Source organism: Cupressus sempervirens, chromosome 2 (genome assembly GCF_028749045.1).
Source record: "Cupressus sempervirens isolate cs-2001-9-10 chromosome 2, ASM2874904v1, whole genome shotgun sequence".
Taxonomy (NCBI): Eukaryota; Viridiplantae; Streptophyta; class Pinopsida; order Cupressales; family Cupressaceae; genus Cupressus; species Cupressus sempervirens.
Window position 1 is genome coordinate 383,632,092 of NC_143119.1, and position 26,580 is coordinate 383,658,671.

Genomic DNA, 26,580 nt, shown 5'->3' on the forward strand with positions numbered 1-26,580 from the left:
TAATTATGTGTGCTTCTTAGTTTATGCTGATTATACATATGTGCAGGTAGCCCTAAATAAGGTTAGATAGCTAAAGCCATTTCCTGATGAAATCAATGTGGATGATGAATCTACAACCATCACAACACTATTAGCGGAGGACATAGACAAGAGTGCCACCTCATTTGGAAATTATGAGGAAGCCAAGTCAAGAATAACAATTGATTTGAAGACAACTATTATGATTAGAAAGAAGAACAAGCTTGTAAAGAAGCTTAAGGAGGGATTTGGAAAAGAAGGAGAAGAAGAAGATGATGAAAATGAACAAGAAGAAGAATAGGGCCAAGCTACACTAGCACTCACATAAGGTCAAGGTGAAGACCATGAAGAAAATGTAGAAGGTTTCGAGGAAGAAGAAGCTGAGGAAGCACCCAAACCTAAAAAGAAGAGGGAGAAAAAGAAAATTGTAGTAGAAAAGACAAAGAAAGTTGTGAAACCTAAAGAATAGAAGCCAATAGTACCTATGACCAAGGCTAGCACAAGGGAACCTAAAAGACAAGCAAAAGAAGCTGGAAAACCAAAGGGTAAAAGAACTATTGCTACTACAAAGCAAAGTCAGTTAGATCAGAAAAAGAGAAGAAAGTTTGTCACTCCATTTGAGTCAAATGAGGAGAAGATAGATTCAGATGACATGAGCCAATTTTGGTGGTAAGCCACAACCCTCCTTTGCCTTAGATAACTTATGTGATAATATTAGGCATAATGTTGATTTTTCAAGATTCACACATGTTGAATTTGGTAAGTTAAGAAAATTAGATATGAATAAGGTGGAGGAAGCTATTTATGAGATGATGGCCACATTCAAGACCACACCTATTGAGATTGCCAACTCACTACCCAAAATTTTATATGAAAAAGTTGAGCAAAAATGAAAATATAGTTTACATACTAAAAGACAAACCAGGGAAACCACTTTGACCCAAGTCATGCCTGAAATACCAAAGATAATGATAGATGAGGCTATGGAGTTGCACATAGGAAAATTTACTCCAAAATAGATAGCATTTAGTAACTTGAAGAAGAACATGGAGAATGTGGTAACTAAGAGTAAAGCCATATGGAGATCGATTTACAACTTACCCATTATTGATATAATAAATAAAGGTGAGAAAAAAAATGCAAAATCCTAAGAAAAATGACCAAAAGGTAGCAGAGATTGCAAAAGGTGTATCAGGTAAGGATGGTCATGTGGAAGGCATTGAGGAAACAATAGGAGAATTGTTGATCAAATGTATATTGTCTTTAATGTTACACAAAATGTCATATCTTTACCAGTTAGTGTATGTCGAGCTCACTCAGGCTATGAAGATAGTTTCATGTGTCTGCCAAGCATTCCAATGTTTTCCAAGTTCAGATGACACTATCTATCTAGTTCACTCGGGCCTCAAAGAGAATTTTGCAAAAATTGAGTGTTAACTGAGCTCACTCAAGTAACAAAGGAAATTTGGATGGAACTAGTTCTAACTAAGCTCACTTGGTTACCAAAGGAAGTTTGTGAAGATGTAGTGTTAACCAAGTTCACTTGGTTAACACAGGAAAATATTTTTGAGTTAGTGTCTACTGAGCAAGGTGAGCTAACAAAGGATTTTCTTGTTGGTTCTAGCAGACTAAGGAGAAGAATATTAATTATATTATTCTTTATTGTATTCAAGTCAACTTGAGGATTGAATGTGTGAGTGTGGAAGATAAGAAGATTCTTAGAGGAAGCAAATTAGAAGGATAAGTAGAATATCCTTAAGGAGGTACAAAGATACATTTGATCAAGAATAATCAAGTATTCAAGCCAAAATTGAGATCTAAAATCAGCAATATAGTTGCATAAAAAATTAGGTCATACCATTGTTACTATCTAACCTTTGTAGTAGTGAATCAAATCTCTTAACTGATTTGGCTTAACAACTATTTTGGAGTTTTTTCGGAATTTTATTGTGTAGCATTTTTTAGCATCAACATTTCGGATCACACTCAGTGATCTGTCATCAGGATGAACAGCTGGAGAATAGAACAATAAGTTCTATTCTCCAGCTGTTCATCCTGATGACAGATCACTGAGTGTGATCCGAAATGTTGATGCTAAAAAATGCTACACAATAAAATTCCAAAAAAACTCCAGAATATTATCATGGATTGTGGAAATCTAATGTCAATTATTAACAACTATTTTCCAAATCCTCTAACAAGGTGGCATTTCTAGATTGAAGTTTCTAAAGACCTCTAACAAGGTCACTCCTAACAGGGTGATTAAATCCTCTAATAGAGTCTCACCTAACAGTGTATTTTGTAATCTTTAACAAGGTTGGCTCCGAATAGGGCTCACTTTAGAAGAGTTAAAATTAGTAACTAGTTGCAATTGGTGGTTTTTCCCAAATTGGGTTTCCACGTTAAATCTTGGTGTCACTTATGTTCATGTAATTTATTTTATGTGTATCCAACTAAGTTAATTAAGGTTAATCATAGTTAATATCTTAAGATTTGTATGTTTATTATTTTTTGAGTAATGGTTGATATTATAGTGCTTGTCAAGTTACAACATATTATTAGTGTTAACCAAGTAACAACAGTTTCAATAGAGTTTATGTTTTGTATTGACATCTAAGGGATCAAGGAAATATTTAGTGGTAACCAATTCACCACTCCCCTCTTAGTTACTCCCTTGTATTTACAATAATTGGTATCAGAGCTTTTGGTTCTTACAGAGAAGGTTTCAAGAACCTAAGCTAAATATCAAGATGTCTTACAGGAGAGAGATTCTTAGGTTGAACAAAGATAACTTCAAGTCACGGCAAGAACTTATGAAGCTAAATCTAGAAACCATTAGTGATTTAGGTTTAAAATATTTGAATGCTAAGTATAAGGCTCCTATTGGAACATTGACTATAGAGGAGATTTTTGAAAATAAAAATCATTATATCATGATGATTGACATTGCATCAACTCTTAACTATGTTGAATTTGATAAGGTCAAAGGATGTGCTACTACTCATGACATGTGGAAAAAGTTGAAGGATATCTATGGAGGCAATGATAATGTGAGAAGAGCCAAGGAAGAAATCTTGAGAGGTTAGTTTGATTAGATGAATATGAGAGATGATGAAGATATTGCAAAATATGTTCTTAGAATCAAAACTAATGTTAGTGCAATCAAAGCCTCTAGAGGGACAATTGAATATGTGATAGTGGTAAGAAAGGTATTCAGAACCATTCTTCCTATCTATGTAGTTAGAGTGTCTTTTATTCAAGAGATGAGATGTGATCCAAATAATTAGATAACCTTGGATATTGTAGTGGGCAGATTGACAATATTGGAGCTAGATAACTATGATAATTATGTTCCTAGTTCTAGCAATCATGAGCCTGCATTGAAAGTGAAGTTATCACTCAAGAAAAAAGCTACAAAGTCTAAAGGAAAACAATATAAAAGTGAAGAGGAAGATACTATTGACAGTGATCTTGAAGCCATTGAAGCATTTCTTGTAAGGAGGTATCCCAAAGGCAAAGGAAAATACAAATGTAAAATTCTTCTAATCTATTTTTCTTGTGAAGAAGTTGGTTACATTGTTGTAAGGTGTCCAAACAAAGAAGACAAATATGAAAAGAAGAATAGCAAGTATAAAGGTGAGGAGGATTTCAAAAGCTACAAGTACTATAAGGATAAAAGTTAAAAGTCTTTTTTTATGGCTAAAGACTCAGATAGTAGCGATGATGATGAAATGGTTTATATTGTTGTGAAAGATGAATCTGATAATGAAGAAGATAAAATGACATGTATCTCTCATGTTAGAAAAAATGATACATGGATTATTGATAGTGGTTATTCTCATCATATGACTAGTGATAAGAAAAAGATTGAACATATGGAACACTATGATGGTGGAAGTGTAAGATTTGGAAACAATGAACAATGTTGCATAAAAGGAAAAGGTTTTATTTCTCTAACCAATGAACTTAGATGTGATAATGCTTATTGGGTTGAAGGATTGAAACATAATCTACTAAGTGTGGCATAGTTGAATAATAACACTAGATTCAAGGTATAATTAATAAATGGGAAGGCCAAGCTACTAGATGGAAAAGGAAATCTAGTTGGGTCTGGTAACCAGACAAAAGGTAACTTATCCAACCTAGATCTTACTAATAGTTCATGTTTCATTTCTCAAGTAGAAGAAAGTTGGTTATGATATAAAAGGTTATGTCATGTGAACTTTGATAAATTGATCAAGATAAGCAAAAACAAAAGAGTGAGAGGTATTCCTAGTTTGAGGAAACTTGATATGGGCCTATGCAAAAATTGTCAAATTGGTAAGATAGGCAAGACAAGTTTCCAGAGCAAGAACTATCATTCTAAAGAAGTCTTGGAGATGGTTCACATAGACCTTTATGGACCTATTGGCATTGAAAGATACAATGAAGATAAGTACTTTATTTTATTTATTGATGATTATTCTAGAATGATGATAGTAATGTATCTGAAAGATAAATCTAAAGCTTTTCAAAAGTTTAAGTGGTATCTGGAAAGAGTAGAAAAGGAAATAGGAAAGAAGCTGAGACATTTGAGATTAGATAGAGGAGGTGAATTAATTTCTAATGAATTCAATGAATTTTACATAAAAAGAGGAATCAAAAGACAAGTATCAGCCCTTGGTACACCTCAATAGAATGGTATAGCAGAAAGAAGGAACAAATCAATCATGGATTGTGCAAGAACCTTGATGATAGAAAATAATGTTGTAATCAAATACTAGAAGGAAGCAATCAATACAAAAATTCATAACTTGAACAGAGTACAACTAAAGAAAGACTCAAATCAAACTCCTTATGAACTATGGTATGGCTACAAACCTAATGTAAGTTACTTGAAAGTATTTGGTAGAAAATGTTATATTTTCAAGGAGACTAGGAAAGGTAAATTTGATGTCAAAAGTGATGAAGAAATATTCCTAGGATACTCTAGTAGAAGTAAAGCATACAAATGTTTGAATCAGACAATTCATAAGATCATAGAAAGTGCACATGTGAAGATTGATGAGTTTTTAGTAAAGAGTGAAGTAGAGAGCAGCAAAGAACTTGAAGATTACAAAAATTTTATTTACTTTGAACTTGATACATTGCCTAATCCAATTGGAAGTTAGAAGACTTCACCTCCCAAGTCCCAAAAATCTCAAGAAGCACTTGAGTTGCAGCTAGTGCAACCCAAGTCACATTCTAAAAGACTCGAGTTGTAGTCAAAGGCTACCAAGTTATAGCAAGTGCAACCCAAGTTAGAATATGAAACACCCAAGTCATAGATAGTGGGACCCAAGCATGATGTAGATGATCATGGTGAGGCAAGTGGAACAAGTTCTAAATCCAAAGTACCTGTATTAGCAAGATATGTTAGAAGGAACCATGCACCTGAGTAGATTATTGGAGATAAGTCAGATGGTACAATGACAAGGAACATATTTAAAGGTACATGTTTGCTTACTAAATTTCAACCTAGATCAGTTAAAGATGGTTTGTATAATGAAAGTTGGATTGAAGCAATGAATGAAGAGATAAAATAGATAGAAAGGAATAAGACTTGGACTCTTGTTTCTAGACCAAATGATAAGAATGTAATTAGCACAAAGTAGGTTTTCAGAAATAAGATGAATGAAGATGGAGAAGTTGTTAGAATCTTTTAGAATAAATGAGAGGGGGGGTGAATCAGTTATTCAAGGTCCCAAATGCCCTAATAAAACCTTTTTTTTTTTTTACCAAATGTAGTGAACTCATAAACCTTTTAACCATCCAAGCTTAAATCAATCATATTAGCAAGTTACAGTAAATCAACATGCAAAGGTAAAACATGGAAGATCAACACATGACACAATGATTTACGTGGAAACCCAATTTGGGAAAAACCACCAGTAACATGCTACTTGATTCTCACTCTTCTGAAGTGATGCCCTGTTAAAGGCTTACACCACACTGTTAAATGTGACCTTGTTAGAGGATTTCACCAAACTGTTAGGAATGGGCTTGGTTAAAGGACTTTAGAACATTCACTGGGAATGTCACCCTATTAAAGGATTTATCTCATGGCTATCAAACTAACCTAAGTCCATAGGATTTAAACTAATTGTTACAATTGCTAGAAAGTAACAACAATGAAATTTTGATCTGATATAACTTACAACATACTTTGCAGATTTCAGATCACACTTTCAGTTTAGTCCTTATGCTTGGCTTTTATCTCTTCAGCTCTGACTGCTTGTCATCTATTCAAGCTTCGTCTCCTTGAGTCTTCTAACTCACTGTACTAATGCATCCATATCAGGGGTCTTCTTACTGAAATAGAGTAACTATGCTCTCTTTCCTCTTTTCCACCTTCTTCAGCACTTTACACTTTCATGCTTGACCACCCCTCTCTCATTTTTTTCATTAACTAATGACTCCTTATATAGAGATCTGATATGCCTTTGCCGCTCAATTCTCCCTCTTCACTTTTAGGGTTTCAATATGGATTAGGTAAAATACAATGTATCTACCCCATATCTTGTTCTCTTCTAGAAACTTTGCCAGCTGTATCCTCAAAAATGTTTTACATGGTGTTCTGTGCCACCAGCTCATCATTCTTATCTTCTATTTAATTTACAAACTTCTAAGTAATAACCTTGTCGGCTTAGTTCTGGCGAATCTTTGATCTTCGAAATAATGCAGCAACTCGGCATTATTTTTTTTACTGATGCTCGACATCTCAGTGTTACTCGGCATCTACACAAAACTGTGTTACTCGGCACTTACAGAAAACTATGTTACTCGGCACCTACAGAAAACTGTGTTACTCGGCACCTACAGAAAACTATGTTACTCGGCACCTGAAGATCACTCAGCTTATATGATATACTCAGCACCTGAAGATCACTCGGCTTATATGATATACTCGGCACCTTCTCTTAGTTGAGCTTTGTAAAAGACTTAGCTAACACCTAACCTCTTTAATATGTTTCAGTGTGCCCTTTTTTCTGTATCTTATAGTATGTTATCAAATACACTTTTTCATCAATGGCTTAGCTGATCCTAGTACTTCATTACAACATCATAACTTCAACCTTTCTCTAGGTTTTCTAGTTACATCTTATTGATTGCCACCACCTTGTCAACCAACTAATTGATAGTATTTGGATCACTAAAGCAATTGTCATTCCTACAAGTAGCAAGTTTGACATCAATGACGAAACAATGATTGAGAACATTCTTTATCATTCCAACAAATCTTATTATCAATTCAATCATTTCTAACATAAGTTTCAAGAAGCAAAGCAAGGTTAGTATGCAAAGGTTATTCTCAAGGAGAAGATCTTGATAATGGTGAAACTTTTTCTCTAGTTGCAAGATTATGAGGTGTTAGGACTTTACTTTCTTATGCTGCATATAAAGGATTTAAAGTGTATCAGATGGATGTGAAATCTCCATTCTTGAATTGAATTCTTGAAGAAGAAGTTTTCAGAGAACAACCTGAAGGTTTTGTTGATCCTAGAAAAAAGGATATGGTTTGTAAACTACACAAATAATTTTATGGGCTCAAGCAAGCTCCTAGAGCTTGGTATGAAAGAATTCATAATTTCTTCATGAAGATTGGTTTTCAAAGAACAAATGATAGCAACCTATACATCAAAGAAGAACCAGACAAGATGATTGTGTTGGCAGAAATATTTGTGGATGATACATTGTTTATTGGAAATGATGATTTATGCAAAGCTTTTTCAAAGGAAATGAGCAAGGAATTTGAGATGTCAATGTTTGGAGAAATCAAATTCTTTCTTGGCTTGTAGATTCAATAGAAGAAAGATGGTATCTACATTACTCAATCTAAGTATATCAAGGAGATACTAAAGAAGTTTGGAATGGAGGATTCAAGACCAGTTGGAACACCTATGTCTACTAGACATGGTCTTTCCAAAATTATGATTCCAAGGAGGTAGATTAGACCACATACAAATCAATGATTGGAAAACTTTAGTATGTTGTACGTACTAGGTCTGATATTGCTCTCATAGTTGGTATCATGGCAAGATTTTTAGCTAATGCTAAAGAAATTCATATGATGGAAATAAAGAGAATCATGAGGTATCTGAAGGGTACTAAAGACTATGGATTATGGTATAAAAAAGGAGACAATTTAGATTTGAAAGCCTTCACTGATGTAGATTGGGCAAGAAGTGTTAATGATAGGAAGAGCATGAGTGGTTGAGCATTCTTTCTTTTTAAGAAACTAGTGTCTTGGACAAGTAAGAAGAAAAATTATATTTCTAAGTCTACAGCAGAGGCATAGTATGTTGCAGTAGCAGTTTATTGTTCCAATGTTGTTTGGTTCAAGCAACTATTGGTAGGCATGAAGGTAGAAATCAAGGATCTAATTGTTATCTTTTTTAATAACACAAGTGCAATTAATATATCAAAAAATCCTATGATGCATACCAAGACCAAGCACATTGCAATAAAATATCATTTTTTGAGAGAATTGGTGCAAGCCAAAGAGGTAAGATTGGAATACGTGAATATTAAGGAAAAAATTTCAAACATATTCACAAAGCCATTACCTAAGGATGAATTTTTGTATCTAAGAGGTAAGTTAGGGGTCATTCCCCTATCTAAATCTCACTACTAGAGCTTAGTGATACATCAACCAAAGCATGTTGAAGATTAGTCAAGTTGATGATGTAATGAAAGGGCAAAATGCATATGAATCTGTACACTAGGTATATTGATATTCACTAAATATTGTCTTTGGAATGATATGTCAAAGAGGGAGAGTTTGTTGTGTCATATCACAAAAATTTTGTAAAGAGGGAGAGTATACATATCACATAAATTTTGTTTGAAGATGTCAAAGAGGAAGAACTTGGCTTGATATCAAAGAGGGAGAGTTTGTTATCAGAAGAAGATGTTGAAGATAGAGTTTGCTAACAAAGGGAGAAACTGAAGTTAGAGGGAGTTCACATTGATAGAGGGAGTTCTCATGGATGAGAATCATAATGAAACTAAGGATATTTTCCTTTATTTTGCTCTAAAATTTTATTGTGTTATGACATGTTGTGTTTTCATCAATGCCAAAGAGGGAAATTTTTGATCAAATGTATATTGTCTTTGATGTTACACAAAATGTCATATCTTTACCAGTTAGTGTATGTTGAGCTCACTTGGGTGATGAAGACATTTTTTTGTGTCTTTCAATCATTCAAGAGTTTGCCAAGTTTAGGTGACAGTGTCTACTAATTTCACTTGGGTGTCAAAGAAAATTTTGTGAAAATTGAGTGTTAATTGAGCTCACTCGAGTAACAAAGGAAAGTTGGATGAAACCAGTGCTAATCGAGCTCACTTGATTACCAAAGGAAGTTTGTGAAGATGTAGTTTTAATTGAGTTTACTTGGTTAATACAAGAAAATATTTCTGAGATAGTGTCTACTGAGTAGGATCAACTAACAAAGGATCTTCTTATTTTGGCATATTGAGTTAAATGGATGTGTTTGTTGGCTCTAGTAAACTGAGAAGATGAATATTAATTATTGTAAGTTGTACTCAAGCTAACTTGACAATTTATATGATATAAGTATAAGGTCATGTTAAGGATTGAATGTGTGAGTGTGGAAGATAAGAAGATGCTTAGAGGAATTGAATTAGAAGGATAAGTAGAATATCCTTGAGGAGTTAGAAAGATACATTCGATCAAGAAGGATCAAGTATTTGAGCCATAATTGAGATCTACAATAAAAAATATAGCTGCATCAAAAATCAAGTCATATCATTGTTACTCTCTAACCATTGTAGTAGTGTATCAAATCTCATAACCAATTTGGCTTAACAACTATTTGCCAAGTCCTCTAACAAGGTGGCATTTCTAGCTTGAAGTTTCTAAAGACCTCTAACAAGGCCACTCCTGATAGGGTGATTAAATCCTCTAATAGGGTCACACCTAACAATTTTTTTTGTAACCTTTGACAGGGTTGGCTCCTAACAGGGCTCAATTTAGAAGAGTGAAAATCAGTAACTAGATGCAATTGGTGGTTTTCCCAAATTGGGTTTCCACATTAAACCTTGGTGTCACTTATGTTCATGCTATTTATTTTATGCATATGCAACTAAGTTAATTAAGGTTAATCATAGTTAATTTCTTAAGATCTGAATGTTCAATATTTATCGAGTAATAGTTGTTATTATAGTGCTTGTCAAGTTACAACATATTGTTAGTGTTAACTGAGTGCCTGTGTGTTAATTGAGTAACATCAGTTTCAATAGAGTTTATGTTTTGTATTGACATCTAAGGGATCTGGGAAATATTGTAGTGGTAATTGATTCACCCCTCCCCTCTTAACTACTCCTCTTATATTTCCAATATAGGCTACAATTGAGGATGAACAACAAGATGATCAAAGTGTACCTGAAGTACAAGTATTGAGTGCCAATCCTCCACAAGAAAACCAAGTAAGTCAACATGACTTAGTAAAAATCAAGGATTTTTCTGAAGATTCTTCTTAGAACATCAAAACTTTGACTCATGATGATTTGAAGAAGATATTGAAAGGTTCCACCATGGAAGCTCAGTTATGCTCACATCCTGTATTAGTGAGAATATAAGAAATTAATAAGGCAGTAATGGCATCAGTAGGGGAGAAGAAATTTGACACATCTAGTGTAACCTTGGAGGTAAAAGTTACAGAAGAACAAAGTGCAAGCACTAAAAACCAAGGTGTTATTACAACACTAGTTGTGTTACCTCTAATTTCATTCATTTTTCATAAGCAAGCCTTCATTACAATTAAGAAGGATGGAACAAAAGTTAAACTAGGTCAAGAAGTAGGTCCTATACCTACATCACAAAATCAAGGTGAAAATCAGGAAGAGGCAAGTTAGATTGACAAGTTTATAGAATTCAAGGTGACTACTAATATAGAGGAACAAGTTTTCATACAGACTCTGGTCACTCTACCAATTTTTGTGACTCCTACCAGTAGTCAAGTTCTTTAGAGGCCAAGCACTTATGCCATCCCATTGCAAATATCAAGGCCAAGTGCAGAGATGTCTAGTAGATCAGAAGATATATCCTATGGAGATGTAAGTCTTGATGAGGTGATTGAACCACCAAAGTTTGATCTTACAAAAATTAGTATTCTATTGGAAGCTCTAAACAAGAAGAAACAACAAGAGTTGCTAAGAAGAGAGCACAAGTAGAAGCAAGTTCTCCATGAAATAAAAAGACATATTTCTTGATGCTTTTAGACTCCCAACCCCTAATGAAGAGAAACATATTCTTGAGCAACTAGTAAATATTGTTAAGATGATTAATGCTAAAGAATTGGATGCAAACACCAAACACCAAACATATTCTTGAACAGATTTCTAGTGCTATTGCACTAAGACAAGTTGACTTAGCAACCAAAATGGAGGATATGAAAAAGATGTTGGAGAATATCTTTTCTTTGTACACAAAGCTTTGAGATGTGAATTTATTCACACAAGAAGTAAAAAAGGCTATTGACCAGTTGCAAGGAGATCTACAATCCAAAAGGACAACATTGAAAGAAATATCCTGGTCAAAATCAAACTCATTTTTAGAGATTTCTTTGTATTCAAGGTAAGCTAACTGCATTACATTCACAAGATGCAAACATAAGGGCTACCTTGATTAGTATCTAGTCCATGTTGACCCCACACATAGAAGTATTGTTAGAAATAATAGTCCACCAAGATAACTGAGAGGGGGGGCAGGGGCGGGGTAGTGGAGGGGGGGGTGGGGGGGGGGGGGGTGTTGTGGTGAATCAATTTTCCAAAAATTAAAACATTTATCTTCTTTAAAAAAAACTTAGCCATTCAACCAAAGTAAAAAACAACCATAATAAGATGCACATAGACAATTACACTAGATATGTTGACTAGGGAAACCCTTGATCAAAGGGAAAACCCCAGTAGGAATGATGCCCACAAGATGATGTACTAATATAAATATTCCTTGTTAAAGGATGGACCCTGTTAGGAGTCTATTACAACATTTAGTACAATGAGTCCCTGTTAGGAGACTTTGAATCACTATTAGGAGATTCCAACCCTATTAGGAGTTGTGGTATAATGTATGCAAGAAGAGCCCACTACCCAAACATGCAATTTCAACTATAAGAAGAGCTCACTTCTCAAAAAGTAATTTACTATTATCTACTTCTTTCCTTTGTTCTTCCTCTGTCCTGTCAACTGGACCAACCATTGTCAAACCTTGTAAACTAGGTCATGAACCTTGGATCCAAATACCAAACCTCATATCACTCAACAAGACCTCGGCAATGAATTTTCCTTGACTTTCACACTTCTCTTCGCAACTTCACATTTCACACACACTATTGCTTATCATCAATTCACATTACATTCATTTGATACCATGATAAAGGAAAATGTCCTTCCTTTATACCAAGTCCATAAAACAATTCCTTGAGTCAACTGTTATACCTTCTCAATTAATTATTATAGGACCATATTAAGAACATGTTACACTTAGCAATAACCTTAATCTTCCACCTTGCAACCTAAATAACTTTTTGTACACACAATATTATGATGAGTGAGCTTAGCCACGTCATCCTCAACATGTCTTCTTCATGTCCTCAACCTCAATCCTCAAGATATCAACTCTACTAAGAGATATAATAAGTTTACCAGAACATGCCTCTGTAAACTCTATCTCAAAACAAACATCCCCAAAACTTACCAAAACAAAATTTACCAAAACATGCCTCTGTAAACTCTATCTCAAAATGGACATCACCAAAACTTACATAACTTCTTCTAGACTTATCCTTTCTTCTTTCAACATTAACTAAATATACCAGATATTCAGAAGTATCTCCCATAACCTCGAGTGGTTATAATGCTTAACTAGTCATCCGTACCAACTTTATCTTTTCGTTGTTCTTCTATCAGATACCAAAAAAAAATGCTATGTAGACATCAAACTTGCTATGTTGACATCAATGACAAATTTAGTCATGAATGTAACGTATCATCATAGTAGTACTCCCCCATAGGAATATCATCAACATTCATGCTTTTAACCAATCTTTGAATAATCTCCCCCTTTGGCATTGATGGCAACATAGACGGAAAAAATCTAGTTCCAAGAACACCAACTCTTCATCTTCAAATCCTCTTCATCAATCATACTCCCCCATTCATATACCTCAATGTGTTCTATACCAAATTGTTATTCCACAAATTGTGCTTATGCTGAACATCTCCCTCAGCTTACTACCAAACTTCTCCCTTTAGTGTAATGTTTTTCATGCCAAACTTCCCCCCTACTGACATCAATGTAAAAAATTTATGCAACCAACATCTCTACATCAAAATCAGCAACAATTGATACTTACTAGCTTGAGTGTCAAAAGACATTGTTCAAAACAATATCAACAAGAGTTCTAGATGACTCTGTCCATCTTAGATACTCCCCCATTTAGGAAGCATCTGCATCATCTTTATTCTAATGTAGGAAGGGGCATAACCCCAAGCATACCTCACAAATACTTAAAAGTCTCTTTGGGAAGAGGCCTAGTGAATATATCTACAATCTTCTCTTTGGTGCTCACATACTCCAATCTTATTTTCTTTTCTACAACTTTTTCTCTCAACATATGATACTTAATAGAAATGAGTTTAGTCCTAAAATGCAATACTAGATTCTTAGACATATTTACCGTACTTGTGCTTTCACAATGTATAACAACAAGTTCACTGATGTCTGTCCTTATATCCTTCAGCATCTTCTTCATCCAAATGACTTGATTGCAATTATTTGCTGCTACAACATACTCTACTTTTGTTTTACTTTGAGATGTACAATCCTACTTCTTTCCTAACCAAGAAACCTGTTAGAAAGGTTAATCTTTCCTTGAATGTATTAATTGGGATATTCCAAGGGTCCCTAAATGTAGTTTGTCCTCTTGTACACATGTGGAGGACATGCCATTGTTTGTCCTTTATTCCACATGTAAGGACAACTCTTGTTTATTTCTTTATTTAGTTTATCCTCCTTAAGAGGATTGTGACACTTTGCACACACCTATTATGAATGTGGCATTCATAGAAATGGGAGTTACAAATGCAACTCCTCTCTCATCTCTATATAAGAGATGCTCCTCCTTCTTTCTTCTACACTCTTAGCACTTGATGTTATTGTATTGAGCTACTTTTGCTCCAACACTCTCTCTCTCTCTTCTCTAGGCATTTGCCTTCATTCATAATACTCACAAGGGGTTTTCTTTGCTTTCCCCTTATAAATCTTTGTGTCCATTGTTGAACCATCTTGCTGTATGCTCTTGGAGTTTGCATATCTTATGGTAACATTGTTTCACACTTAACTTACTTGGATTGTTTCTCGTTCCTTGCTCAACATTATCATTTCTTACATGGTATCAGAGCTTGGCTATCTAATCCTTGTTTTAAGTTTTGTGTTGAAGGTTTCCATTCATTGGAGCACACCTTATTTGGAGACGTTATTGAGAGAAGAAGTTTGTGTTGTGGTTTTAGCTCATTTTAACATATCTTGTGTATGCAGATTTCATATTTTTTTTTACTAACCCTCTTTGGAAGGCTTGCCGCCAAAGGGTTTTCTTGTAAAATTTCATTTTTTTTTTCTTGTTTTGGAAGGCATGCCGCCAAAAAAAGAAGTATTACATGAGTAAAATTTTCAATAAGTCTCTAATTTTCTTACTCCTTTTAATTTTAATTTTTTTTTTTCTACTCTTTAAAAAAAAAAAAAAAACATTCCAATATATTATTTTATATATTCTATATCTATTTGTTGTATGCTCTTGAAAATTTCTAACATACAACATAGATGTTTTCATAGGATTTAATCCTTATAAATCTATTATCATTGCATTTTTAAAAAAATCTTGCATTTAAATTTGTTTGGGTGGTCACGCCACCCGCGCATCGCCGCGAGCCATTAGCGCACCTGCGCACTGCCACGCGACACCCGTGCGCTGCCGCGAGCCGTCAGCACCGCCGTGCGTCACCGCCCAACACTACATCTGCGTCACGTAAACCTTTTTTTTGTTTCATTTTTTCTGATACCACCGCCACATAAATCACCCGCTCGAGCGAGTTCTACAACTTCGCCGATGGCATAAACCCTGTGTTAACTCCGTTCATTTTTCTGCTGCTTCTGTCGCCCCCTTCACACCTGGTGTAAACCCTTCGACGTGGCCTACGTCCAGGCCACACGGCAACTGCCGCCTGCGCAGCCACGCCAACATCCCTATCCACTTTCATCCATTTAAAAAAAAAATTGGAACCCTGCCCTTTTCCACTGACCAGGGCCGACCAACCACCTCCGCCCTTTGGCCACGCGGCAGCTGTCGCCTGCGCTCCGCTCCCTTATTATCCTCCATTTTACAAACCTCTGCCCTCTTTGCCGCCCTTTCACCGACCTCTTTTATTTCAAATCTTGTTTTATTTATTAAAAAAAAAAAAAAAAAATTTCACAATTAATAAAATTAAAATTATTTTTTTTCTCAACATCAAAATTTTTTTTTCTCAATTGATTTTCAAATTAAGGAATTTTTTTTTTAAAAAAAGAGAATTTTTTTTTCTAATCATGTCAACCTTAATTCCAGAAATAAAACTTAATTATTCTAATTATCATTCTTGGAAAACTCATATCTCATTTATTTTTCGTTTTAAACACCTTTTCAAAATAGCCATTGACCCTTCTCTTGAACCCGGTTCAGCGGCTACTCAAGACGAGAAAGATACTTGGAAAGCTAAAAATGAAGAAGCTTTAGGGTTAATTGGTATTTCCATTATTCCAGATTTATATGTGTTAATTGCTCACTGTTCTAAAGCTCATGATGCATGGTCCATCTTGAAAATCAAGTATGACAGTGGAGATGAATACCGCAAAATACAGTTGCAAGATCAACTTGAAGATCTCAGGTATGCAAATTTTAAAAGTATGGATGAATTTCTCTTAAAATTTGATTCTCTTAAAAGTCAAATTATTGCCTTAGGTGTTCAATTAGAGGACATTCGTTTAATTCATCTTATTCTTAAAAAGTGTCTTCCTAGATAGTTTCAACAGTTTATAACTAATATTCATGCACAGCTTGCTATTCCTACTTTAACTTCTCAGTTAACTTATGTTATTTTTCAAACTTTATTAAGACAGGAAGAAGCTAAGCTAATTTAGTTTGGTACCCTTAAATCAACTGAACATGCATTTGTGTCTAGAAATTCAAATAATAATTTTCGTTCCAATAATAATAATAATCATCATAAACAATATAATACTAATTCAAATAATTCCAACAATAAATTTCATGCCAAATATAATAATAATACCAATCATCCTAATAATACTCGTAATACTAATAATCAAAGGAATCATTCCAATTCCAAACCTCATTGTTCTTATTGTGGCAAAGATGGTCACATTGTCAATAACTATTTTAAAAAGCAAAATGATAAAAAACCTATGAATAATAGTAACAATCATCAAAACTCAAATCATAAAAAAGTAACTCTACTGGTTTTAATTCTCGTCATGCTTTTACTTGTAGCTTTAATCTTTGTAGACCTTTAGAATGGATTGTTGACAGTGGTGCATCACAACATGTCACTTCTCATAAAGAAATTTTTGATTCTTTACAACCTGATATTGCTAACATTCCTATTCAGTTAGCTAATAATCAGACTTGTAAAGTTGAAGGATTAGGTGATGTTACTATTCCTAATGGTAAATTGCATAATGTATTATATGTACCTGACTTGAAAACTAATCTTCTTTCTGTTTCACAATTATGTCAGGACTATAAAGTTGAATTCTACAAAGATACATGTTATATCATAGATCCTCAAACTCTCAAAGTGATTGCTCATGCTAAAATGGATAATGACAATTTGTTTAAATTCCATGAATTTTCTAGTTCACGATATTCTTTACATACTTCTATTGATTTCAATATATGGCATGAAAGACTTGGCCATTTAAATTCCGATTATATTACTTTCATGAAAAAGTATAATATGGTTGATGGCTTGCCTCACATTATTCCTTCCAAGATTGCCTGTACAGGTTGTATGAGTGGTAAGATGCATAGGGAGCCCTTTCCAAGTGGAAAATCATGGCGATCAACTCATAAGTTGCATCTTGTCCATAGTGACCTTTTGGGCCCCATGGAGAATAACTCCATCCAAGGTTCTCGATATGCACTTACCTTTGTTGATGATTTTTCTAGACGAATTTGGATCTATTTTTTGCATAGCAAGGATCAAGTTCTTGATATATTTATTGAATTTCAGTTATATGTTGCAAGGCAATCTGGTTTTAAACTTAAAATTCTTAGAACTGATAATGGGAAGGAATATGTGAATAATGCTTTTCATTCTTATTTGAAATCATGTGGAATTAAACACGAGCTTACTATTCCTTATACACCACAACAAAATGGTGTGGCGGAAAGAAAACATCGGACCATTGTTGAAATGGCTAGAAGCATTTTGCATGCTAAGAATCTGCATTATAAATTTTGGGCTGAAGCCATGTTTTGTGCAACTTATATTCTTAATCGGACTCCTACCAAAGCTCTCAAGGCTATCACTCTAGAAGAGGCTTGGTCTGGTAGGAAACCTAATTTACATCATTTACGGATATTTGGTTCTATTGCTTATGTTCATAAGCCTAAATAGAAAAGGCATAAATTAGATGCTAAGTCATCTCCTTATATGTTTGTTGGGTATGATAAAAACACTAAGGGTTATCGTGTTTATGATTCCACTACTAACAAAGTTCAAGTTGCTAGAGATGTTTGTATTGCAGAAAATGGAGTTCATGATTGCTCTACTACACATGATGAAGAATTCAGTAGCACTAAAATTGTGCTCGTGGAGGACCAACCTCCTTCTCTTAACCCTACTCTTTCTCTTAATCCTTCAAATCAAGTACCACCTATTATTTTTGCTCCTACAACTCATGATACTCAAGTAGATACTAATGATACTTTTATTACTAATGATTCTTCCTCTAGTGATAATTCCATTGCAACTAAACGTAAACCTAAATGGGCTCAAAACTTAATCAATGAAGGTGATGATTACATTTCTAGATTTGGTGGAATTAAACATAGAAGGATTAATTATTGTAATTATTCTTTGATGACTACTATTATGAATTCTAACGATCCTAAGTCTTTTGATCAAGCTAACTCTCAACCTCATTGGCAGAAAGCCATGCAAGAGGAATATGATTCTTTAATTGCTAATCAAACTTGGGACTTAGTCAAGTTACCTCATGGAAAGAATATAGTTTCATGTAAATGGTTATACAAAACACAATTGAATACTAATAATGAAATTAGTAAATTCAAGGCTAGACTAGTTGCTAGAGGTTTTTCCCAAATTGAAGGATTAGACTATAATGAAACTTTTGCTCCTGTTGCTAAAATGCCTACTATCAAATTAGTTCTTACTTTAGCATCTAAACTGAATTGGCCCATTCATCAAATGGATGTTAAAAGTGCCTTCTTAAATGGTGATTTACATGAAGAAATCTATATGGCTCAACCTCCTGGATTTGTTAAGAAAGGTAGTGAAAATCTGGTTTGCAAATTGAACAAATCTATTTATGGTCTTAAACAATCACCTAGAGAATGGTATTCTAAAATTAATTCTTTCTTTATTTCTCAAGGTTTTACTAGAAGTAAGAATGATCCTAATTTGTATATTAAACATACTAACGATGATATTATCATTGTTATTGTTTATGTAGATGATCTAATACTCACTTCTAGTTCAGACGCTTTGATTTCTGATATCAAATTTCAACTTAAACAACAATTTCAGATGACTGATTTAGGTATCTTACATTACTTCTTAGGTATGCAAATTTTTCAAACTCCTAAAGGTATCTTTCTTTCTCAAAGCAAGTATGCTTATGATCTTTTAGAAAAATTTAAGATGAATGACTCTAACCATGTTTCAATTCCATGTGAATTAGGTACTAAATTAATGACTGATATGAATACTCCTTTTGTTGATGAAACTTTGTATAGGCAATTGGTAGGAAGTTTAAATTATTTAACTCTTACTAGACCTGATATTGCTTATAGTGTTGGTTTAGTTTCTTGATTTATGTCTAAACCTCAAAAAACTCATTTTAAAGTTGCTAAACGCATCTTAAGGTACATTAAAGGAAATCTTAATATGGGATTATTTTATGATGCAAATTTTGAATTTATTTTACATGGATATACTGATTCTGATCTAGGTGGAGATCCCAATGATGGGAAATCCACTTGTGGTTATTTTTTCTTTGTTGGTTCAGGTCCAATTTCTTGGAAAAGCAAAAAAGAACACTCTATTTCCCTATGCTCCACTGAAGTTGAATACAAAGGTTGTACCAATGCAGCTAAAGAAGCTTTGTGGATTAGAAGACTTCTTGACGATTTGGGTCTACCTCAAAAATCACCAACACCTATACATTGTGACAATCAAAGTGTTATTGCCTTGGCAAAGAATCCAGTTTATCATGCACGAACCAAACATATTTCACTTCAACATCACTTCATTCGAGAACAAGTTGAAGAAAACCAAATTATTCTTCTTTATTGTAAAGGAGAAGATCAAGTGGCTGATATTTTAACCAAACCACTTTCTAAAGAGAGATTTCAGTTCCATTGTAAAAATTTGGGTTTACAACCCATTGATGTAAACTCCCCAAGTAAAGATTAAGGGGGGGGTGTTAGAAAGGTTAATCTTTCCTTGGATGTATTAATTGGGATATTCCAAGGGTCCCTAAATGTAGTTTGTCCTTTTGTACACATGTGGAGGACATGTCATTGTTTGTCCTTTATTCCACATGTAAGGACAACTCTTGTTTATTTCTTTATTTAGTTTATCCTCCTTAAGAGGATTATGACACTTTGCACACACCTATTATGAATGTGGAATTCATAGAAATGGGAGTTACAAATGCAACTCCTCTCTCATCTCTATATAATAGGTGCTCCTCCTTCTTTCTTCTACACTCTTAGCACTTGATGTTATTGTATTGAGCTACTTTTTCTCCAACACTCTCTCTCTCTCTTCTCTAGGCATTTTCCTTCATTCATAATACTCACAAGGGGTTTTCTTTGCTTTCCCCTTATAAATCCTTGTGTCCATTGTTGAACCATCTTGCTGTATGCTCTTGGAGTTTGCATATCTTATGGTAACATTGTTTCACACTTAACTTACTTGGATTGTTTCTCGTTCCTTGCTCAACATTATCATTTCTTACAAAACCAATCTTCCTCCAAGAAAGAAAGCTCCTCCACTGGTTTTCTTTCTATCATCCATACTACCTACCCAATCTGCATCAATATATGCACTTAGAGTGAAATCATTAGATTTATCATACCATAATCCAAACTCAGATGTTCCCTTCAGATATCTAAATATCCTTTTCACTATTGCATAATGTGATTCTCTAGGATCAGCCTAGAATCTTGCAACAATTCCAATTGCATTTTCTATATCTGACCTTATGTGAGTCAGATATTGCAATCCTTCGATCATAGATCTGTACTTCTTCTGCTCAACAGTAGGTGTCTCATCCTTTATAGATAACTTGTGTCCAGTTACCATAGGTTTTCCAATGGGTTTGCATGTTTCCAAACCAAACCTTTTTAGTAAATCCTTCAAGTACTAAGTCTAAGAAATAAAGTTTCCTTCTTTATTCTATACTATCTGTAATCTTAGGAAATATTTCATCTCTCCTATCATACTCATTTCAAATTCTTTCTTCATCTTTCTGCAAACATTTTACTTTATTCATCATTTACTCCAAATATAATATCATCAAAAGATATCACCAAAATCATCAAACCATCATCAATTTTTTTCCAATACAAATTACTATCTACCATACCTTTTCTATATCCAAGCTTTTTCAAATACTTGTCCAACCTCACATACCAAGTTCTAGGTGCTTTCTTTAATCTATACAGTGTTTTCCTTAGTCTACATGCTATGTCCATGTCATCTGTCAAAGGACATCCTTTAGGTTGCTCATTGTATACCTCTTCTTCAAGTTCTCCATTTAGAAATGTTGACTTGACATCCATCTAATATACTTTGAATTTCTTTTGTGTTGCATAGGCTAAGAATAATCTTACTGCTTCTATTCTAGCCACTGAAGCATAAGACTCCTCATAATCTATTCCTTCTTGTTGTGAGTAACCTTTACATACCAATCTTGCTTTGTTTCTTACAACTTGTCCTTGCTTATTCATCTTGTTCTTGAATACCCATTTAGTTCCTATCACATTCTTGTATGCTGGTCTGGGGACCAATTCCCGTGCCTCATTCTTTACTATCTAATCCAATTCCTCTTTTATAACTTGCTTCTAATATTTTTCTTTATATGCTTCATCTGCATTCTTAGGCTCAACTTGAGATATCAAGCATACTTCTTCATTTACTCTTCTTCTTGTCATCACACCTTTGTCTTTTCTTTTGATGATCTATTCAAATGGGTGATTCTTTATCATGTTCTTTCCTAAAGTAGGAGTTGCTATCTCAACTCTTGGCTCTACTGAAGGTCCTGAGCTTTGTTCCTTCCTTGTCTCTCCTTCATTCTACAAATCATTGTTAGTCTCAAGAAATACCTCATCATTCCTTGGCTTAGTAACAATATCATCATCTAAATTGTAATCAACTATTTTCTCTTGTATTCTAAATTTCTCATCAATTCTCATATTTGCACTTCCCATAATAGTCTTAGTTCTCTGATTATAACATCTATAAGCCTTACTTTTTAATGAATAACCAATAAACATACCTTCATCACTTCTAGCATCAAATTTACCAATGTCATCATCTCTCTTTATGTAACACTTACTTCCAAATATTCTAAAATACTTAACTCTAGGTGAGTGACCAAAATATAGTTCATAAGATGTCTTGTTTGTGTCCTTCCTGACTTGCACTTTGTTCATAGTGTAGGCTGTTATATTCATAGCTTCTCTCCAAAATGTCTTGGATAAATCATTTTCTACTAACATAGCTCCTGTAGCTTATGTAACAGACTTGTTCCTTCTCTTAGCAATGTCATTTTGTTCAGGGGTTCTTGGAGCTGATAGTTGTCTTTTAATTCCATTTTCTTCACAAAATATGTTAAACTCATTTCAATTAAATTCTCCTCCTCTATCTGATCTTAAATATTTAATCTTCATGCCAAATTCTTTCTAGACTCTATTCCTAAATATCTTGAACTTGTCAAATACCTCAAATTTCTCTTTAAGAAATGCAACCCACATCATTATAGAAAAATAATCAAATAGAATCATGAAATACCTTTCACCACAAAATCCTTTAGTCTTTGTAGGACCACTAAGATCTGTGTGAACAATCTCCAACTTCACTATAGTGGTAAACATTTTGCTAGGAAAAGAATTTTTGTTATTCTTTGCCAAAATACATTCCTTGCAAATTGTGTTAGTAGGCTATACAATCTTCGACAAATCTCTAACTGCAAACAATCTACTAGTCCTCACAATACTATCAAAGTTTATATGATAGAATCTCTTATGCCATAACCAACTATCATCTACCTTTGCAACCAAACATGTCATTTCAATAGGATTCAACTAAAATACATTACCTCTAGATCTAGTTCCTATTCCAATTACCTTTCCATCTTTATCTTTGATCATGCATTCCTTTTCTATGAACTGCATCTAATAACCTTTTTCTACTAGTTGTTCAACACTCAAAAGATTGTTCTTGAAACCAACAATAAACTATACATCCTTTGTATTAGTTTTACCATCAAGAGTTATAGACCCAATACCTTTTACTTGGCATGTTGCATTGTTTCCAGCTCTGACAATTCTTCCATCCTAACTTTTAAAGTCAATAAACTTGTTCATGTTACCACTCATATGATGTAAACAACCACTATCAATTATCCAATTAGATTTCTTCTCAACCTGTGATACCAAAGCTACCTTCTTTAGAATTTCTTTTTTAATTGCTACAAATCCAATTTCATAATCACTAGCACTTAATGCTTGGACATTAGAATCATCATCTTCATTTGCATACAAACATTCTCTATCTTTTGTAGGCTTATGATTTCCCTTATACTTTTTCTCCCTTTTTGGACACTTAGATGCATAATGACCATATTCATCACAAGTCTAACATTTATAGATTTTCTTACCTCCTTGTTCTCTTCTTACCAAAAGGGTTACCCCTTCTTCAATCTTTCTATCTTCCTCAGATCTAGTGCTACTAGCAAAATCTTCTATAGAACTTGTGCTCCTTGATAAGTTAGGTTGAATATTCAAGGCACTGAAAGCTATCTTTTTTCTGGTCAATTCTATGGACTATCTAAGTTCATTCTCAACTACTTAATGTCTTCCAAGAAATGTCTCCTTTGTGAAATATTTGGTACATGATATAAAAAATTGTATCATTTGAACTGCTAACTTGAATGGTGGTGTTAGAGTCTCCAATATCTTCCATAAAACTTCATCATCTTCTTTGGTTCCTCCTTGAGCTTTAATACCTGCAGTAATTTTGTTCTTACAAATTCATCTTCCATCATTTTAGCATCTTGAAATACACAAATCCAACTTTGTAGCTTCAACTTCTTAGAATGTGCATCACCTTCAAAACTATTTTACAAAGCTTTTGAAATCAAATGTGAAGTAGCAAGTGATTTTACCTAATTGTACTCAATTTTAGGAAGTGCAGTCAATAGTGCTTCTCTAGCTCTCATGTTACACATGAAAAGATCTCTTTCTACCTCAATACAAATTTCCAAATCCTTTTCTTCAATGATTGCCTTTGTTTATTTTGTCAAGATCCAATATCCCAGACCCATACACATCAAATGTGTCTTTATCTTTTCTTTCCAACTGTCATAGTTTTTTCTATCAAACTTCAAACTATCTTTTCTAAACATGTTTTCCATAGATCTCCCAAAGTTCTTAAGATTTTTCTTCAAGGACCTGATGCTCTGATACCAATTGTTAGAAACAAGAATCCACCAAGATAACTGAGGGTGGAGGGTGGGGGGGGTGTGAATTATTTATCCAATAATTAAAACATTTATCTTCTTTCAAAAAACTTAACCATTCAACCAAAGTAAACAACAACCATAATAAGATGCACATAGACAATTACACCAGATATGTTGACTAGGGAAAACCTCAGTAGGAATGATGCCCACAAGATGATGTACTAATATAAATATTCCTTGTTAGAGGATGGACCCTATTAGGAGTCTATCACAACATTTAGTACAATGAGTCCCTATCAGGAGACTTTGAATCACTATTAGGAGATTCCAACCCTATTATGAGTTGTGGTATAATGTATGCAAGAAGAGCCCACTACACAAACATGCAATTTCAACTACAAGAAAAGCTCACTTCTCAAACAAGTAATTTACTGTTATCTTCTTCTTTCCTTAATTCTTCCTTTGTCCTTTCAACTAGACCAATCACTGTCAAACCTTGTAGACTAGGTCATGAACCTTGGATCCAAATACCAAACCTCAAATCACTCAAAAAGACCTCAACAATGAAGTTTCCTTGACTTCCTCACTGCTCTTTGCAACTTCTTATTTCACACACACTGCTACTTATCATCAATTCACATTACATTCATTTGATACCATGATAAAGGAAAATATCCTTCCTCTATACCAAGTCCATAAAACAATTCCTTGAGTCAGCTATTAGACCTTCTCAATTAATTATTATAGGACCACATTAAGAACATGTTACACTTAGTGATAACCTTAATGTTTTGCCTTGCAACCTAAATAATTTTTTGTACATGCAATATTATGATGAGTGAGCTTAATCACATCATCCTCAACATGTCTTCTTCATGTCCCCAACCTTGATCCTCAAGATATTAACTCTGCTAAGAGATATAACAAGTTTACCAAAGCATGTAGTTGTAAACTCTATCTCAAAAAAAAATCACCAAAACTTACATAACTTCTTATAGACTTATCCTTTCTTCTTTCAATGCTAACTGAATATACCAAATACTCAAAAGTATCTCCCATAACCTCAGGTGGTTACAATGCTCAACTAGCCATCTGTACCAACTTGATCTTTCCGCTATTCTTTTGTCAGATACCATAGAAAATTGCTATGTAGACATCAAACTTGCTATGTTGACATCAATGACAAACTCAGTCATGAATGTAACATATCATCACAGTAGTACTCCCCCATAGGAATATCATCAGTATTCATGCTTTCAACCAAACTTCCAACAAGTATTGCATAAAGAACTAGGCTTTCCTGAAAGATTGATGAAGAAAGATAATCAACTTTTTACACATGATGGCCTAGTTGACCTTGTTGCCCAACTAGATGTTCAATACCAATTTCTAGAGGTAGCATGCAATAACTGGGATGCAACATTGAAAATAATCATGGAGTTCTACAATTTTTTTTGGATAAACACGCTATAAGTGTACCACCCAATTGACATAAGTGTCAAAAAAGGGGGATTATTAGGTTTTTGCAAGCAAGGAGAGTACAATTTTGAGTCAGGGGGAGTACTCATGCAGAAAAAAGGGAGAACAATAGTACAACACATTTACTCAACAAGAGTTAAACAAAATTTTGCAACAAGAACAGACACTCAACTAAGGGGGAGTTTTAAAATTTTGGATAGGTATGAATATTTAAGTCATTAGTTGTGTAAAATTTTGAAAATTTGAAAATTTGTATGTGTGATTTTCTAAGTGATGCTCATATTGAGGTTATATATGCATGATCAAGTGTTTTTTCCACTCATGTCAAAGGAGAAGATTGTTGATCTCATTTTGGTTATGACAAGTGCATGACAACACACTTAAGTCATATTCAAGTAGAAACATAGTGCAAGTTGAGCATTAGTTGGTAGTTAATGTAGCCGAGCAATATATGTAGTTAGTGCTGAGCACCAGTATCTATCGAGTAGATGGTATGTGCCGAGTCACTCAAGTGATGAGCAAGTCATACGTATCGAGTGATTCAGATACTGAGTAAAATAGTAGATGCTAAGTCATTTATGAGCCAAGTTACAATATTAAGGGAGTTACAACATTAAGGATATAGTTAATGTTGAGCATCAAAACTTTCAATTTCTAAGTAAATAGTTTTTGGCAAGTTTTTTTATAATGGAACAAGCTCCTATGTAAACTATTTTTGGGCAGACTTAAGGATTTTTTAATGATTCTACAAGATATGTATGAAGGTATATTGAGAATCCCTATTAGTGCATGGAAACAATCAAAAAAAGGGATGTACTAATTGGCAAAATAGATGAATCACAATTGTTGATTCCTACCTAAGCCTCGCTCACCTAAGTCTTCTTAAGGAGGAAAAACCATAAAGAGTTTGCAGTGTGTAGATGAGAATAGAAGGTCAAATGCTAAATGAAGAGAGAGCATTAATGGTGACTAAGGAGTTAATGGTAGAGATATAAACTATAGAATTAGTTAGAGAGAGCAGAGTAGAGTAGTTAAAGGACATAAGAGATACA